A 14,046-nucleotide genomic window follows, 5' to 3' on the forward strand; every position below is an offset into this window, starting at 1 on the left:
TTTTTCTCGCTTTCTATTCATCGCCACGACTCCCCGGTAGCTTTTCCACCTATCTCCCCCTACCCATTCCTGCTCTTTGTTATATCAGCTTTTCCTTCTTTCCCCATATAAATCTCAAAATTATCATTTATCATCGTCGGCTTCCCAAACATCCTCCATGCTCGTATCTAAAAATTTCTCGACATTTCTCCGTTCCAACCCTCGAAATTCACTTATTTCCTCGATCCCCGAAAATTTCAATTCATAATTTCCATCCCTAAGCCATTTACGCTGATCTACGTGGGGATTTGATTTTTATTTTATCAGGAGAATTTTTATTCCGCCAAGTGTGAATAAGAATGTTGATATTTTCGGAGAGACTATAGTTTTTCTCGCACACTTGTTTAGCTTTTTACTCGGGCATCACGTGTATGGAAGCAAATGCCGCTATTCTTTTCCCGCAACTGCTCTTGAGAGAAGTTCTTAAGTAGCCGGGCAACGTGTGCACTTTCCTCGGTGTATAAAGCGTAGTGTCGGTTAGGGAATTGCTGATGTATATTTCTTACTACATATACGCGACGAAAACTGTTAAATATGAGCTAGGCCACTGCTTCAAAAGTGCCACCAGTTTTCCAAAGCACTCTGCCTTTTGGATCAGTAAATTCTTCATCATTTTTTCTATCTAACTTTTTCACCACCTCACACTCCTCTTCGAGTAACTCCAAAAATATACAATATGTAAATATAAATGCCTTCTTTCTTCGCGACTAATACTATTTAGTAGTAATAATACCAAATTCTGCAAGATTTATTCCAATTTCTTTGATTTTATTCTTGGTAATATTTTTTTCTCAAGGACAAGTTCTTAATAGATTTTCATGCTTGTATAATATACTGAAGTGAGTAATTCTACAGATACAATATGTAATAATTGCGTTGTTTTTTCACGACTAATACTATTTAACAATAAACACCACATTCCTCAAGATTTAATCAAATTTCTCTGGTTTTATTCTCGGTAATATTTTCTTCTCAAGGACAAATTCCTAATGGATTTTCATGCTTGTAATATACTGATTATAGAAAGTCTCTGGTGGAGACGTGACGGCGCCATAGATATAAAGGCGGATCACGGATTATAGAGTCATATATTTTTGGCAAGGGCTGACCGATACGAATCTTTGCTAAGGAAAAATGAATATGTCGGTTGTAACGCAAACCTTGAAAGATTCGAGACTCGGTGGCACCATCTGCGAAACGCCAACTTTTTCATTAAAGGCTCGTGCGTGCGACGACTGTACCTATTAATTTTTTTTAATCTCTTCGCAAATCTTTGCGGTTGCCGTAGGATAATCCGTCGATATATGTATATATATTTGCTATATAGGGGATCAATCGAGTAAGTGTTCGCTAACTGCGCCGAAGAAAAAATTAATAGAGCGTAACTGCATGACTCGGTTTCATTGTGTTATCAAAGAATTTTATTTTCTAATTACGCTTCGAGCGTTGATTGAAATTCTCCGTTTATTCTCGTGCAAAATAATTTTCATATTCTCTTGGCTCGCACTCCTTTCGTTTTTAATCTACAAAACAGCTTATAATTGGCATAAGAAAATTCCATTTTCAAGATAATTGGTTTTGCCTGTTGATCAACAATAAACCTACCACTCGCAATGCATTCTTGCCTTCAATAGTAGCCATTGTTGCTAGACGCAAGCATTCACATGACAATATCGCTTCAAGGTCCTCGTGTTCTCATTCGACTTACACATCTTAATCTCTGGAAGCTTTATATAACCACTGGGATATAAACCTTAGAAAACACGATTGACCCGTTTTCAATATTACTGATGAAAAGCTACATAAATATAAAACGAATCATCTTGTTTTAGTTTATAATTTTGGAATTTGAGAGATGTAGCAAATTACAGGCTCCTCCGAAGTCGGTAGCAAAGCGGCTAATTACGTTCATTTGAAGCAATTGAGGATATCCGGATGATTTTACTTCTCTTACCCATTACGTCAGTTCCCTCGAGAGACTCCGCGTGTGTTCTCAATAATCTATAATCATAATCAATGACAGGAATCACGAAGTTTTGAATATACGCTCGAAGCAAAGGAATTTTAATTATTGGGAAAATCGATTTGGACGAGGAATCAGTTGCAGAGCGATGGATAAATAGTGGAGATTACGAGTTATCGTGGGTAGAGCTGGGTGTAAGTAGAATTTTTCCCGAGCCACGTCATCGACATTGTTGTGGCCACGAGGATACTTTTGTCGTCTCAATGTCTCCTAAGAATGTCGTCCTATCACAAAGCACACTGGCAGGATCCAGGCCATCGAACGAAAAGCATCGCTCGCGGTACTCGGCTGAATTCCGATCACGATCGCTTAACATTCGAGTGGGGAGTGAGACGAAGCGGAGAAAACTTTGGGCCTTTTGCCATTGTCACTCCGAATCTCCGAGTCTCAGCTCGCAAAAAAGAATTCTACCCATAATTTAATCCGAAGCGAGGGAGTTTCGAAAAAGCTTGTCCAAGGTACAACATTTTATGCAAAAGATCTATAAATAGAAAGCGAGCTGGTTTCTTTCATATTTTATTCACTGCATTATTGCTCTTACAATCTTACGTGTTTATTTCTCGTTTCAGAGATGGAAAATAAAACGAGCCTGCTGGTGGCCCGGCATCCAATGGGTGAGTAAATCTTTTTTCCCGTAAATAACTGAGCGAGTTCAATTATCATTTTTTCGGAGTACACAAGAGGATCGGGACATTTGTTCATAAAAAAAAAAAAAGAGAGAGAGAGTAGAAAATGGGTTGGTTCTAAGATTTATAGGGATCGATCGGATCGAGGCGATTGGAAAAGTGGGTAGAGAGTTTGGAGGGCAAATGCTTGAAATGGAAAAACAGCGAAATTTGCAAAGTAATCTGATGGTCCGGGTCGATTCGGTGTTGGGTGAGACAAGCGTGAAACATGCTGTACATAAGAGAGAATCGTTTGCACGATATATACCAGCTATATAGTGTGTGTATATATATATATATATATATATATAAGTGAGGGCTATTGGAAAAGAATGCCACGCACGCTTCCTTCTACCTTTGAGACAATAGGAGAATCTCCAAAGCGAGACTCATAAATGGCAAACTCCGAGCTATCATTAATCGGTATAATTATATATGGATGGGATGGGAGGTGGCATTAAAAATTTCGTTTAGAACTCGTAATAAGAGGGGCGGATAGCAGTAGTGAAGATGGTATCCCTGCGTTGAGCAGAAGGATCGCGTTAAACGTTAGCCGGTAGAAATATTGGAAAAGGCATATCGATCTGGATGGATTAATAGCCGTGATTATCAGTGGATGAGTGAGTCTTCCGGTGCTTTAAAAGGAACTACTCGTTGGTGAACAATGGAGAGGAAGGAGAGTGGCTATCTCCCGGAGCTGATAGGTCAAGGAGCCGAGGATGGAGCAAGGATAATGGCAGGTTTCTATGTAGATCTAGCACATAGACGCAGGCAGGAACCTTCGCTCCGCCATTTTACTCCGGCGCTTTGGGAAGATTGCTTCAAGATGTTCGTTAGCTGCTAATTAGGATAGAAAGTATGATGAAGGAATCCCTCGTTCTTTATCCCCTAAATCCAAAGAGTTATCAATCCCAGAGGACGCCAGGGCAATTTTATAGTTAATTGGGTCAGCGCACGACTGATACCGAAAGTTTTTAAGCGAACGCGCCTGCGTTAATAGGATTTTAAGGGCTTCGGGTGTAGCATAGCGTGGCACGGCGAGGGAGATTCGTAGAAGGTTCCATCCCGAAGTGTATATACGTATATATATATATATATAGTTCAGGGTAGATAAGTAGCAGCGATTTCGGAGCTGTGGGAGACCGCCAATCCAGGTGGACCTCTGGCGAAAGCCGAAGGCGGCCTGGGCTTTTGGCTGGCGTGGAAATTGCCGTGGTTCTCTCATCGCGCACGGGAAAGCTGCGGTGCTGCTGCTGCCGCTGGTGCTGGCTGCGTCGTTGGTATGGCTCGCACGTCGGTACAGCGGAGCCCCGCATTGATCGGCCACCGAGTAAGCAGCTGGGCTCTGATTGGCCAGGCCCGAGGACGTCCTTGTTCGTCCGGTCCGGGGTCGAGCTGGAGAAGGACGGGTGGATCCAGTCGAAAAGTCGAAAAAAGGACGCGACGCTCGAGCCGAGCGAGATAGAGGAGCAAGTTCGATCGACGAAGAAGGACAGCCGGAGGGATTGGGCCGAAGGCAGATGACGAGGAGAAATGGTATAGCCTCTCGGGGAGATTGGAGCGAGAAGCTCGATATAACCAACTACGCTGCGGCTAAACTTTCCAGAGAGGAGGACAAGTTCGATGCTTGAGAGATAAAAAAAAGGGAGCGCCGCGCCGGAGCGAGATAGCTGTATCTGTAGTACCTAGAGAGCAGTACGCTCGTGGAGAGGGAAACGAGAGAGACCAAGAGAGTGGAGTGAGGTTATTGGGTAGAGCCGGAGAGCTGATAGAAAACAGTGGCAGCTGAGGAAAATGGAAAACTGGTCAGGGGTCGACGTCAAGGTGGCTCCATTCCGGAGTCCTCCTCTTAGCAAAAGATGGAGCCAAATGACATTTTAGCTACCGCGTTACGCCCCCTACTCGTCTCTACCTGTTTTACATCACTCTATCCTAACCTTAATTCTCCTCCAATTTTCACCCCGAAGCACGCTCTTCGATCCATTAATAAACAAATTCCGCCCCCCCCCCCCCCCATAAATCAGACAGCATCCGGTAATATATGCCTCTCAAAGATTTAATAACCTGATTAAAATTCCAGAGCCAATCCTTATCTTCGGTACTGGAAAATAGAATGCAAGGCTGCTGGTTTTTTTTATCCGTCTCTCTCTCTCTCTCTCTCTCTCTCCGTATCTCGCTCAGAGGTCTTAATCCTGCACACATCCAGACTCGTGGCGTGGCAGGAGCGAGTAATTGAAGATCTTGTGGCGTCGATAAAAAAAAAAGTTGATCTTTCTGGTTGCCTCGACACACCCAACCACTTCGGTCGAGCCACAAGAAACCAATTGGCAAGCTTTCTTCTCTTATTGAGAGGACATTATCACTCGTGGGTTGGCAAACGAGCTGGATATGGATGAATCAAGTGGCCGAAAGTCTCTGCTCACTTTTCGTCCTCTTACGGAGCGACTCTCGATGGCTGACCAGACTCATATATATATATTTCTGCGTGTAATAAGCTGCGGCTATGTTAATCAGAAATCCTCGAATTCCGTCTCTCTTTTTCTCACTCCCCCCCCCCCCCCCTCCCCCGTCCTTCTTACCAAGCCTATGGAATCTGACGCCCAAGATTTTTTGCAATGTAAATCCAGCACATTATGGCTGCTTGTCAATATCTCATGAGATTTCTTAGCGATGCTAGCCGATTTCGTAGGTCGTTGGTCCACGGAGGCCAATCTTGGTGCCTTCCTTGCAGCCTTTTAATTAGGTTTAATTACGGCTGCTTCGTTAGCGGTATTTGGTCACGAAGATCCTCACCCCCTTTCCTTTTAATACGGATCGTTAACCGGTATTGCATTTTACCCTTGAGAATATTACACTTTTTCGAAATTCCACGTTAATCCACGGTAATCCGGGGTTTTTTCTAATTTTCGGGTAGAAAAGTAAACGATTCCCAGGTTAGGCAGGTTTTCCAGTTAGCTCCGAAACTTTTGGGATGGGTTTATTGATTAGAAAGGAGGTTCGTGAAGTTGACGCACGTGGCGCCATCTTTTGGGAAGATGTCTAGTTACTTTTTGGTGGATTTCCCGGAGAGGCGGTGAAGAGGCAGGCGGGGGGAAGGGGAGGGGATGGGGAGGGGGAGGGTGAACTGGGCTGAGATGGGGCGAGACGGGTCAACCAGTCGAGACCGACCGCTCGCACCTCGACAACCCCTAACCGACCCCTGCCCGACCCCTGATCCAAACGGGAACTACTATCGATCCCTCGTCCACTCTACACGATGCTGAACCATCAAATTCTCCGGGGATTGGACTGAGAAATCTTTTCGGACCATGAGACACTCGCATCCGAGTTTTTTCGGGCCAATGTTATTCCTTAACTTGTGTAAACATCTTTACTCCCCTTCATCCCTATAACCGACATCCAGTCTGAGTGCTCAAATACATTCGTCCCATGTATCTGCTCGATCGTGTAATTCTCACGCCACTACAGTTTTCTTCTCTAAATTGTCACTGTCACCTCGGATTAATACTCTCTAAATTGAATTCAAGTATTTCACTATTTTATACCATAGACAATCTTCTCGGAGAAGGCGAACGAAAAATATTTAAAAATTGTTGGATTTCTAACATGCTTGGGTACAATTTGAAAATAATTATCGAGAGCACGGGCGAGTTGGTACAGAGAGAGAGAGAGAGAGAGAGAGAGAGAGAGAGAGAGAGAGAGAGAGACATTAGAAATAATTGAAATTTAATCACGCGAAGTGTAGCGCGAGGAGTTTAACGCTTGGAATGGGATTAGACGAGAAGAGGAATTCATTACAGCTGCAGACAATTTGGTAAGAGTCCATTTGCGAGATACTCGAGCGAAATGACAGCTTGATCTATAAATATACAGTCCCCAATTTTTTATATTAAATTGAAGAAGATTTTATCTCGGGAAAAGTCCCGGAAGAAATTCAAAGCTACGTGGATCGATGCGGGAGTTGGCAGCAACGTGTAACATGGACTTTGGTATAAGCTTGGGCAACTTTCCGGTAGATGGCGGCACAAATCAGTGGACGCTAGAGAGCTGAATGGTCCAGGCTAGGATCGAATCACGTTTCACATAATTGAGGACATGGCGGTAATATGGCGTCGATTACAGAGAAAGAGTATTCAAGGCACGATCCTTTCGTAATACTCGCAGGTTTCTTCGTGAATTCCGAGTCAACAAGGGTATTTATAAGTGACTGAAAATAAGCCGGCTCTCACGCCCATGTGCGTCCCATAAAATCATCTTAGAATTAGTCTTGCAGCCAGAAATCTTCACTCTTCATGCCTGACCCGCGCTCTCGAGAGTTGAACGACCGCTTCTCAATGTATGGAACACTCCTTAAAAATACTCTTGATACGAGTGACACGGGGCCTCTTATGCTAATGATGCTGAGTTATTGCCTCGAGTGCAGCGATCAATAGACGAAAACTCGGTAGATCACTCTTATGGCTCGTCGCATATATAATGCACAAATACTAATCGAGCCTGGTAATAATCTTCAACGAGATCGTGTTTCAGCCATGCTACAATAATTCATTGTCTATAGCTCTTTAACTGCTAAATTTGAATTTACGTAAAGAAATGTATTACGACACGTGGTTGATTGTTTTATAAGTATGCTCACATTCAAGATAATCGAATAGCGGAATTTTGCTCGCGCCAAGCGCGTTCTATGGTCACGTCTGACACACGGATCTATAGTACCATGTAGGACAATCGATAATTCGAGAACAATAAATCGAACGCTGGCGTTAATTTGACGATATATTTCTGAAGGTTCTTAGACTCGAGACTGGTAGAGGAAAAATGGCGGCGCAGGTAGGGCGAGAGCGATGGGTAAAAGCGAAGGAAGCCGAAGAGAAGGTGAGTCGCGGTAGATGCGATAAAAGTTACATCCGAATGGTGAAAATGGTCGAGCGAGAATTTTCATTTGGTGGAATAATCCTCGCAGCTGTGGCCCCCATCAGTTATGCGCGGCACAACGCCATACCTATCTTGGCCGGATTTTAGACTCGAGTTCGAAGTACATAAAGAGCAAGCTCGGTCTTCCGTTTGCTAGGAGCAGCTTCCGGTTCGCCCCTTGGCAAGCTCTAAAATCGCGCGCCGGCATTTGTAAGCTTCGCGTCTTCGGGCCATGCCATTTGCATTCTTAATTCAGGCATTCTGCGATCCCTGCAAGCAGGAATTTTCACGAACGCTGAATCCTCCCGCTGCAATTTTAGTTTTAAGAACACCTGCCGTCGCGCAACGGAAGATTCCCGGCAAACTTTACCAATTTACCTCCCCCGGGTAACGAAATCTCCCAAACGAATCGCCATTCGGAGCCAAACTTTAATTAAATTACCGTTTCGAGATAAATTTTCGAGGGTTTCGTGTGGTCCCGGACTCTTTTTATTGTGATACGCTGGATTAATTGGCTCTGTGTATCCTTCCCCCACTCCCCTCCCCCCCCCCTCTCCTCTCTTTCTCACACTCGCTCTCTCTAGCTCCCTTTTTTCATATTTTACTACAAGCTCCGAATGAACTTTCCGTAGGTTTTATGATCTCGATTTTGTATGTTAGTCTTATTTGTGGTTATTCGGCGTTCCCCTGGGGGGAAATATACGGTAGCTCCAAGGTATAATATTTGTAGAGGAGAGCTAGATATAGGAACGCCTACCGTCGGCAACTACCAGTCTTTGGCAGAGCTAGCGCTTGCAGGCTCTCTGTGAGAAAAGCACGCGGGAACCAGTGAGTTGCGGTAACTCGCCAATAATTATTATACTCTTGGACGTTAAGGGATAATTTACAATCAAGTACGATTCGTGCTTTGGCCTCTGCAGATGTTTCCTTGCCTCTCTCTCTCTCTCTCTCTCTCTCTCTTATTCTTCCCCTCTTTTCTTCTTTTCTTTTTTATCTTACCGTAAACAGTAGTATAGTATTTAATTTTGTCGATTGTTTAATGAAAACGGCCACTTTGTTACGCTCTTTATGTTAATAACTACACGAAAAGAGCATTATACAATCACCTTGCGCAATGCGGCTATAATTAAAAAAACATGAAAACGGCGCCTAAAATCCTTAACGAATCGTTAATAAATATAAAATTGAAGGTTTCTCATTAAGAAGATGGTTGTTATTAGAACATTTGGTAAATTCTTTTTGATACGAAGGAGAGACGTGTGATTAACGTTATAGCGGGTAATTTTACCGTCGGGTCGAGTAAGAAGTTGAAGAAAGATTTTAAAGCGTCATTACGGCTGATTAATAATTATTAGAATTTTTAAAGTAAAACGTGGAATCTTTTTAAGGGAACGAGGGATATTTAGCGGGTGAATTTTCGTAGCCTGTTTAATCCGAGCGGGGGCGGGGATATTGGGGGAAAAAGTTTGAGGCGAAAAAAGGTAGTAGGCTAAAAAATTCATCGGAAGCTCTTATTAAAACGGTAGGAGAGGAGTGAAGAGCGTGAATTTTTAAATCCGTAATCGAATTCCATCATCGCGGAGCAGCAGCCACCGCGACAACCTAACCTCTTTTCGTGCGAGATGGCTGCGCGCTTTTTCAACGTAACTGAAGCGTGTCGAAAGGTGCGAGGAAGCATACAGGCGAAAAACGCAATACACGAGAAAGATTTTCAGCGTCGTTCGTCGGAATTGAACTTTTGTTGTTCCACCCCATCTGTTCGTTGAAGACCCGCCCTTTTCTCCTTTCCACCCCTCGCCGCTCATCTCATCTCATCTCATTTCATTTCATTTCATCTCTCTTGTCTAGTTTCTGGATACATCCTGATATGCCACCTCGCGAAATACACCAACACGAAAGCCCAAAATCGTTTTCACCCTGTGGATCATTCGGAAGAGCCTACGGAATCCCGAGATTTCCAGGATTTCCCCTCTTCCCAAATCGCAGGATTAGCCCAGCCTTAATAATTCACCTTCCTACCGGATCTTCCTTTCCAAGCTTTCTCTCTCTCTCTCTCTCTCTCTCTCACTTCCTCGACTACTTGAAAATTACGAGTAAACTTGAGTAAGGGGAGACCTTCTCGAGTTATTGTTCCAAAGATATATATATATATATATATATATATATAGTGAGAGAGAGAGAGAGAGAGTTGATTTGAGACTGTTGGAAACGCGTGAAATTTAGCGTAAGTTTTTTGGGGGCTGGTTTGGAAATGAGCCGATCGTGTCGCGAAATTATTAGCGCGCGATGCTGCAGCAGACAGGCAAGAAACATTGGTTGTCCCGTAAGTAGTGTGGAATGACGATAACAAGTTCTGCCAGTTCCACCGGGGAGATAGTCAACGTATAATAATAAACTCCACGCGATATAACGTGGTCCACCAAGTACCGCCTCGGCTCTTGCCGAACTACTGCATACATTTATACTGTATATATACGCTACAGTGTACTGTATAATGTTACACACACACACACACACACGTACACGCGCTCACACGCCTCCCCATACCTTGACACGTAACAACATTTTGCGTGTACATTTATATATAGTACACAATGTATACACTGCTCGTGCGGTGCACTATATACTTTGTGCAAGCTATTCTTTTCTCCAACACACGCGCGCGCGCACACAATGCTACATGTGGCACGTTGTAATTTATGGCGTACACACAAACACACGATTCACGATATTCGCACGATAGAATCTAGCTATGCACCGCCCATGTACACACCGATATAGACCAAAGGGTATTTTTTAGTACAATCCTGCGGCTTTTTCTTCTGAAAATATTTATGTAGTCCAACTGCAAGGTTTCCGTGAACACACGCGTTCGACAGAAATTCAAAGCATTTTTATGGCTGTCTATTCTTCGTAGCACTATGTTTACAAATATTGTAAAAATCGCATTATACTCGATGGTATCGAATGGAAATAAACTGTTGTGTATGCCACGTATATCTATATAGATATATACATATGTATAGGATACGCACATGGAAAAGTCTGAGTCGAACGAAGCAAGCGTAATTCTCTTCGACTCATAGATCTAGCCATGTAAAATGGCAGTCTCACCGCGGTCGAAACATAAACACCGATGGATATTACATCTCCGCCAATTCCCCGCGGATTATTGCGTGATTTACTCGTAATGGCTCGCGAGCCTGTGCATAAAACACTTTTCTGCTTTAGATTACAGTATCGTTTATCGTAAATAGAATAGAGCGATTTAACGTGGACTTTGAATCGATAGTAAAACAAAACGATGGAATAAACTGTCTAGACAGCTACGTTTACCATTTATCGTCTTGCAAATGAGTCGTCTATATACATTGTATAATAATCGAAATTTTTACGAGTGTAAGAGTTCAATGTTCCTCGCGGTCCTATAAGTCGGAGGTTCGCTCCGATCGTAACTCACCTCGAACAGGATCAAAGTGGACCTTGAGACTCTCTTCGGCTTCACCTTGAAGAGCGCCGCGGCGTAGCGCGCGGGAACGTGGCTATCGCGAGACCTTGAAGTCACAGACTGCTTCTCACCTGCCCATTTCGTGGTTTTCCGTGGCGAAAAGCCAGGATTTTCCACAGGAATAACTGTAAAACGAGCCTTTACCCCTTTCCTCGCCATTAAAAAAGTGCAGTCCTTGAGAGGCCTCGGACGGATCTCGGGCTGTGCCGCGGGGCCTCCCGCTCGAGGACTCTTCGGATTTTCGGCATGGCAACCGCGCGGTTTATTACACCTCGCGCGTCAAACCCTTTCGAGACTCGTCAAGGTAAGCCTCGGGTAAACAATCGCGGCACGCTGCGGACGTACCGTGCTAGAAAGGGTTATAAAAGAAAAGTACACGGCGCTCTACCTACCTAAGGAGTTAGGAGACTCAATCTTTTTACTGCCCCCTTTTTCCTGCAATTACCCACGCCGTCCTTTTCCTTAAACATCGACTATTAGGAGGCCTGCGACAAACCGATTTCCAGTACTTTTTCTTCTTTTTACAAGCCTCCAACTACCCTTTACTTTTACACCTTAACTATATACACCCAACGGCTCAATATCAATAAACCCCCGCTATAATCATTGTTTTTTTCTTCCCTTAAACAGGCGACTTCCTGGAAGGCCTCGATTATTATTATTTTCAAACCTATCGTTCCAATAAAAAATCATAGTTTTCAACGTTCAATATTGCATCGTTTCTGTCACATTGTTGGTTTCTGGTTACACCGTTCGAATAGAAGGGGAGCAGGATATGCGTAACTCGTCGATCAAAATAAGCCAAATGGTGGGTCAATCGAAAGACAATGAGAGAGACGTACGCGATTTGGTAAAAAGTGTATAGCGTGGTTTATGCGTAGTATTCTGCGTGTTCGATCGAGCAAAAAGCCCCGTCATTTTCCTGTCCGGAATGACCTTTGCGAATGATTGAGTCGCATCGACGATACAGAGAGAGGGACGGGAATACACGGAGAGAGTGTACGTGTAACAACGTGGATCGTGTACGGTGTACGTCGCGATGGAAGCGTTGGACATTTTTCAAAGGTGCGCGCGCAGCTGTTCAATACGAGAGTCTCGCTCTCTCTCTCTCCCATGGCCCAGTCGAGATTCTCAACCACGTGCCGTGCATCCTATATTGAAAAAGGGAGAAGAACGGTGGAAAACCCGCCCAAAATGGATCCCCGATCTACGCGAGGGGCGAGAGAAGAGTGTGGACTGTGAAATGGAGAAAGAGCGTAGAGACAAGTGAGGGAGATGAGGAGTGAAGGAGTTTGGAAAAAACAAGCTAGTGATGAGTTAGGAATAAATTAAAGGGAGAAATTCGAGGAAAAGGCTGCTGCTGCTGCTGGCTGGTAGAAAATAGTCGAGGGAATCGCTTGTCGGGCGAGACTATATAATTCAACGTTTTAAGCAGAGCCTAATAAATAGGACGACATAGTTCTCGTTCGGAAAGAGTCGAGGTATTTAGGAGCGTTGTTCCAAGTGCTGCATGGGAGGAAAACGATGAAGAAGCATAGCAAGCACCATTTGTTAATGCGCCAGGCTTGTACCATGGTAACTGGTTTTTGCATGCAGCGAGGAAATGCGCCGGTATTTTCTCATAGGGGGGGAGGGGTGAGAGGTGGAATAGGATTTTTGGCTTGTGCGCGTGGCTTTTCACGAGGCACCAATACCAAGAGGCTGGGAAGGAAGTATGTGCTCGGGGTGGAAAATGTAGCGTGCACGGGAAGAAGGATCTCTGAAAACCTCGCCTACTTACGAAAATGCATCTCGTCCCGTCTATTCTTCCCGTAGCTGCTCCACCTGGTCACCCCTTCGAACATTTGCCGCATTCCCACCCTTCTCCAAACTATTTCGGCGTTCTCTCCCCTTCTCTGCTGCTGGTGCTGCTGCTGCTGCTGGCACGGAGGAAACGACCCGCATAGAAAATACTTGCTTATTGCGCGAGATCCTTCGATACTATACCCAGTACACACACACACACACACACACACACACACACACGCACGCACGCACGCACGCACACTTATACCCATAAGAAATATAGCTTTTTCGTATACCTGCCAAAAATCTCGTATATACTTTTCTCCAGAATTAATTTTCCCGTTTGAATTTTCATCTGTTCGTGCCTCGACGCATCGCTAAATTTTCCACGTAGAACTTATATATATATATGGCTGGAAAAATGCTTTCAGCGTCGAACGGCTAGGCTGATGTTCGGGGGTGTGGATGGAGCAAGTTTTCGCAGGTAAGGAAGAAGAAAATGGAGGGTTGAAATGGATGTTGAGGCGTCGCGAAGATTTCATGCATGGCAACAAGAAGCCGCTGAAGTTGAAATGACGACGTGCAGGGTGTGGGCATGCAAGGAGAATAATATGAAGCCGAGCGAATACCCTGGAGGGTAATTACCCTATCCAGGGCTCGCGTAACAAGAGTGCCTTGCCTGTGGAGATGAATATACATATATATATATATATATACCCTCTGAACATTCCTTTGAATATAGTATATATATATATATATATATAAGCCATCGCACGACCTACCTTCGAAAGAAACCATTTTTCAAGATTAACGAAAGATGAGAAAAGTTTTAACGCTACCCTGCGCGATGCTTCTCTCTTTCTCTCCCCCCATCCTCCCATTCCACCTCTCGATATATTCGCGCAGACGTTAAAGCAAAGTGAGTTTCAGCTTACGAGCCTTTAATGCAACCCACGTATTCCTGTTTGACCAACTACTTAACAAATCCATTGCGTTTTCTAACTACCTCCGATCCGTCTCAGTTTCCCCCCGAACCACTTTACTCCCTCTTGGAAAACTCAACTTACCTAATAAACCTAACATCTGTACAAATCTCAACAAATCACGATCGC

The 14,046-nt window shown here is 44.1% G+C and overlaps 1 long non-coding RNA gene across 1 annotated transcript in view; it reads left to right on the plus strand.

The window, feature by feature from the left end:
- The window catches only part of LOC136772990 (uncharacterized), a 79,687-nt gene that overhangs the window by 34,916 nt on the left and 30,725 nt on the right, over positions 1 to 14,046 (plus strand). The window contains exon 2 of the long non-coding RNA XR_010822537.1: positions 2,632 to 2,676. This is a non-coding gene — a long non-coding RNA (uncharacterized lncRNA). The remainder of the gene's footprint in view (positions 1 to 2,631; positions 2,677 to 14,046) is intronic.

Source organism: Prorops nasuta, unplaced genomic scaffold, assembly GCF_024137725.1.
Source record: "Prorops nasuta isolate Cenicafe-Biocafe unplaced genomic scaffold, Cenicafe_Pnas_1.2 PNAS00004, whole genome shotgun sequence".
Taxonomy (NCBI): Eukaryota; Metazoa; Arthropoda; class Insecta; order Hymenoptera; family Bethylidae; genus Prorops; species Prorops nasuta.